The sequence below is a fragment of the Frieseomelitta varia genome, unplaced genomic scaffold (assembly GCF_011392965.1).
Source record: "Frieseomelitta varia isolate USP_RPSP 00005682 unplaced genomic scaffold, Fvar_1.2 scaffold_816, whole genome shotgun sequence".
NCBI lineage: Eukaryota > Metazoa > Arthropoda > Insecta > Hymenoptera > Apidae > Frieseomelitta > Frieseomelitta varia.
Genome location: NW_025110608.1, coordinates 253,828 through 259,999, shown reverse-complemented (window position 1 = coordinate 259,999; position 6,172 = coordinate 253,828).

Genomic DNA, 6,172 nt, shown 5'->3' with positions numbered 1-6,172 from the left:
TTATTATTATTATCATTATTATTATTGGTATAAAATGTAGTTTCGGTCGTTCGACGCTGATGGAACCGCATTTTTCAAATTTATACGTAACTCTCTTCTTCATTTGTGATGTTAAATTAAGAACAAATACAATTGTTTATTTTTCTTTGTGTATTGAATTAAGAACAAATGAAATCAATATATTAGACATTATTAAATAAAATTAAAAGTTTGCATGGCATTACATCTTCTAATTTTCATAATTTTGTTATTTATTGAAAATTTAACTTTAAAATATAAACATTTGACATTAAAATATTTAAATTTAAAGTATAAACATTTGACTCTAAAATATTTAAATTTAAAGTATAAACATTTGACTCTAAAATATTTAAATTTAAAGTATAAACATTTGACTCTAAAATATTTAAATTTAAAGTATAAACATTTCACTCTAAAATATTTAAATTTAAAGTATAAGCATTTGACTCTAAAATATTTAAATTTAAAGTATAAACATTTGACTCTAAAATATTTAAATTTAAAGTATAAGCATTTGACTCTAAAATATTTAAATTTAAAATATAAACAGAAACTTTTCACTGTATTTTAAAAGAGCGTATAGATTTGACATAAAGAGCAGCTCGCATGAAAGTCATAGAGAAGACAAAAGATGTTACCAATGGTGACGCACAGTTAGCACTTCTACTAACGAAACGTCGAAGTTTGAATCAACGGTCACGGTGATTAAGAGGAGATCGACGGGGCCTCTCGGCCAAGATCAACGATCTACCTCGAGCGGAATCGAAGACCCCTAAGAGGTTGCCCTCGGTCATCTAGAAAGTTGCCGCTCCCATCGCAATAAGAAAGAAAATGGAAGGAGAATTGCAAGAAGCATGAGTGTTTCTTCGCTTTCTTCCTTGTGAACGTTAACCTGACTCGTCCAACGTGATCCAGAATTGGAAATTGTTTATTGGAAAATTTGATTTTAGTTCGACTGTTCTATTAGTTCTATTAGTTCACCAAAATCAAATAAAATATATTGGAAGAAACTAAACCACCAACAACTGTGATGTTTATCTAAATGCTAATTACAATTCGCATTAAATTAACTGGAATAAATAGAATTATATGTGGTTATTTATTGATATTGATTCCAATATCAAGAATATAATTGTTACAATAAAGGAAATATAATTATTTTGGAATATTAAATATATCAAATATAAAATATTAATATAGTTGTATATAAAATGTGATGTACAACATAATTATATTTAATTCTAAAAATAGATAAATATAATAATACAATTGATATTGATTCCAATATCAAGAATATAATTGTTATAATAAAAGAAATATAATTATGGAATACTAAATATCTCAAATATAAAATATTAATACTGAACATAATAGCATAACAATTTTAAATAAATATAATAATATACTTCTATATAAAATGTAATATACAATATAATTTCATTTATTTGTAAATATAGATGAATATAATAATACAATTGATATTGATTCCAATATCAAAAATGTAATTGTTATAATAAAGGAAATATAATTATTTGGAATATTAAATATCTCAAATATATTAATACTGAACATAATAGCATAACAATTTTAAATAAATATAATAATATATAAAATGTATAATTTTATTTATTTATAAACATAGAATAGAATAATACAATTGATATTGACTCCAATATCAAAACTATAATTGTTATAACAAAGGAAATATATAATTATTTGGAATATTAAATATCCCAAATATAAAATATTAATACTGAACATAATAGCATAACAATTTTAAATAAATATAATAATATAGTTGTATATAAAATGTGATGTACAATATAATTATATTTAATTCTAAAAATAGATAAATATAATAACACAATTGATATTGATTCCAATATCAAAAATATAATTGTTATAATAAAGGAAATATAATTATTTGGAATACTAAATATCTCAAATATAAAATATTAATACCGAACATAATAGCATAACAATTTTAAATAAATATAATAATATAGTTGTATATAAAATGTAATATGCAATATAATTATATTTATTTCTAAAAATAGATAAATGTAATAATACAATTTTTAAACAAACTCAGATTAAAATTTAATTTGAATTGAAATTTTGAATCTTTCAATCGTTATCCGTTGCAATTTATTTTACACGCTCGACTAACAAATATCCCAGTAAATAATCCTAAATACTCCATAACGTAGTGATCTTAGTTTCCATTAAAAATAACTAATCTAAAATTCGTCGTTTTGAGGGGGATCTCGTTTCGTGTGTCATCAAAGCTTTCGAAAAACCTGCAAAATCCACCGTAGTCTTGATCAATCGATTTAACTTACTTGCGCCGTTAATGCCGCGGCTCGTATTCCAATGATCCGTTTCAGACGCTCGCGCACGCTTATCTACGACTCGTGTTCATCGTAAACGATTACCACGGGGCAATTGCGAACGATGCAAAGAGAGTGTCGATTTACGGCCGAGGCTTTCCGCCGAAGCAATCGGATTACAGGTAGTAAGCAATCAGGCCGAAGTAATGCAACATCAAGGATCGAGTCGTGATAAAGACGTAATAAGGCGTGCAAGGGTAAACGTGGTGCATGTCTCCGGGAGAGAGACTGTTCGACACGACAATGGCGAGACCGAGCACTTGCCTTCAACCTGTTTTATTTCGATGCCACCTGCCTGAGAAATCAGAGCTACTACGAAACGAATCGTTCCTATGCGAAAATGCGCATACCGACCAACGAAACTTCCCGTATGTACTTCACTTCGAGCAGAGAATTTGGATTCGTCGGCGATATATATTTTTTTTTTTTTTTAATTTTCTCTTTCGTCTCGAATTTTTCTATTTTTCTATTTCTGGATGTTGCTATTATTATTATTTTGGATATTATTATTATTATTATTTCCCAGAATTATCAGAGAGATTAAAATGGCCAAACCTGCGATCATTCGTTTATCGAGATTTATTATTTATGTTTCTTTAGAAAAGAAATTTATTTCTCACATACCATTTGTTTTCTACTTTTGTTTGTTCAAAACACTGGAATCAACGACAAGAGAATTTTTTCGTAGAAATTTAGTATGATATTTATTTTCTGTCTGTGTGCGCAATTTTTTCGTGGAAATTTAGTATGATATTTACTTTCTGTCTTAAAATACGTGTACAAATATTGAAATTATAGTATAAACTATATGGTATATAGTATAGTATAGTATAAAATATTGGAATTACAGTATAAAACACAGGATGTCGGGAAGATATTTTGAAACGAGAGACGTGGAATACGAAAATACTTACTTATTTTCCTCCAACGCGTTAATATCAATTATATCTTATTCTATCCCCAATCAGTCCCAGTTAAAGAAAATGATCAGCGTCATTGAATTTTGTTAAATATTAACAAGATTTCTAATAAAAAAAGTCTCGTTATAATAATCGTCATGTGTGCAGTCGGTGTTTGAAATATAAACAGCATGAAATGAAAGTTTCTGGAAACATAGATTCAACACTTAAAGGAGATTAACGATGAAAAACGTCCTGGATTCCACCTACGCGACTTTCTGACGCCTACATCATTTCAGAATTCTAAGCGAAGAGATTGTCTAGAAGAATTCCTGACCTAGAAGAATCTCCTGATTTAAAAAAAAAAAAAGAAATAACTCTTTTAATTCTCGAATGAAATTGTTTGACTGTTGGAAAATTGCATTAATAATCACGCAGGGATTATTTAAATTACACGTGTCATACGGAGAAATTGTATTTAAAAACAAAGTGAAATTTCATGCGTATCAATTTAATATCTAAACTGACAGGATTAATCTTAAAATCTTGTCGAAATATAAGTTTATTTGAAGACAACGAAATTCTTGTTAACTGGTCGTCTTACAATAAGATTTATTGAATGCACAAATTGATACATTACGACGGAGAAAGCGGATGTATTACTAAATTCATCGACGTAGTACATAACAGCGGTATAAATTCTAACGAGACAGAAATATGTGTAAAATCAAAAGAACTATGATCAACATCGTATAACTAAAACTAGCGTATCTCTCTTTTCCCACGCTAAATCTTCTCACACGATTTTTAATTGACCCGAGTCTTAAATTATCGTTAATCAATTCTCCAGTATTATATTTTTGATACTAAGTCAATCAAGTTGATATTTTCGATATTAAGTTTGATTCTCATTGAAATGACAAATGATTTATTATTTGAATCATAAAAATCGGATGGTTGTGTATCAAATTCAGAGAAAGGTGTTGCAAAGGTGTGCATTTTGGAAGGTGTTGCAAAGAATTGAGAAAAAAAAAAATATTTCGATATTTTATAAAATTTTGATTAGAAGACCAGTTGAATAGCTGAAAGAAATTTTTATCCTGTCGAGAAATAAAAATTTTGGATTGATAGAGTAGAAGTTTACCCAAGGATAATGAAACAGCACATACACAGATTCATACATCGTTGATCGACGAACAGATTTTACGAAAAGAGTTTAACATTTAAAGGATCTAACGTAATTAGAATTATTAATGTTATTCTTAGTAGAATCTAACGTAATTAGAATTATTAATGTTATTCTTAGTAGAATCTAATGTAATTAGAATTATTAATGTTATTCTTAGTTAGATCTAATCTAAAGAATATTACATTTTTATGACGTACAACATCTTCTCTATTTCCTCGTGAAAAATTGAAGAGATTTAATCAAAGAAATTTGTTCAAATGGATCCGCTGACGTTCTAATGTCGAAACATTATATAAGGAAGGAAGCTACTTTCGACATTTATATTTTGCACTATTTTAACACGCGGTGTTTGAAACAACTTTCGCAGGTGATTGGATGGGCCCGAGGTTACCACTTTCGGAACACCTTTCCCGGCGAATGAAAGTATCAAACGAGGTTCACAATTTTTAATGACATGGATTTCAATGAAGCGTCGGATGAATCTGTAATTTCATCAAGTGGAGAAAGGAGTCGTTACAAATATCAACTAGAGCCAAATGCTTCCTGGTGAATGTCGATTGATTTCATAGCTACCTTATATAATTCCACATGGGATGAATCTTTGAAAGAAAATTGAGAATTTGATTTATCCTTCTTTGGCAATAAATATATTAAATATATATATATTAAATGTTAAATATTAAATATTAAACATATATTAATAAATATATTAAATATTAAATATTGGATATATCTAAATATATTAAATACTAAATATTGAATATATCTAAATAATTAAATATTAAATATTGAATATATATAAATATATTATAATATTAGTAGATTTATCGCTTAAACTTTTATCTCGTCTGTGTCTTCGTGAAAGTCCTTTATATTATTTTATTATTATTTATTATTATTTAATATTTATTTTATTATTATTTTATTATTATTTAATATTTATTTTATTATTATTTTATTATTATTTTATTATTATTTAATATTAATATTTGTATCGTTATGTACTTTATTTCAATATATTATATTTTATATAATAATAATAATATAAAGGATCTGAATGACTGAAATGTAACATCTCATTTGTATATTATCTTTGCATTGTATATTCTATTTTTTGGATTCTCAATAACACACTATTGTAAGTTTCTAAAATTATCACACAACTCTACGAAATTGTCACGAGTTTATAAAATTGATGATTTATCATTTACCTACGTAAATTTGATTTAATTTCATTGTAAATCTGTAAATCTGTTGTATTTTCCTTTATAAATTTTTATTCCTTTAATAAAATATATATAAATTCTACTTCACAAGTTTTCTATGTATATATATCAAAGATTGGTCAATTTTGAAGTTTCAACACGTTATAATAACTCGACCATAATACTATTGACAAGTAAAAATAAAAATCGCGTCGGGAGAAAAAAAAACACTCTCAAGAAATTTTGACATTTCAAACATCAGCACATTGTAAATGCTAACGAATAACGGAAACTCGATAAATATTATGTACCAACGATCCTACGCGAATAACATAAATATGCAAATCTCGAAATCGTAGTGATTCCCCTTTAAATCATCGCGATTACGTCCAGCTAAAAATAATCTCTCGAGAGAGGCTCGCACTTTGTTCTCGTTTAAACAAGGCTCGCCAACTATCGCCAAGATTT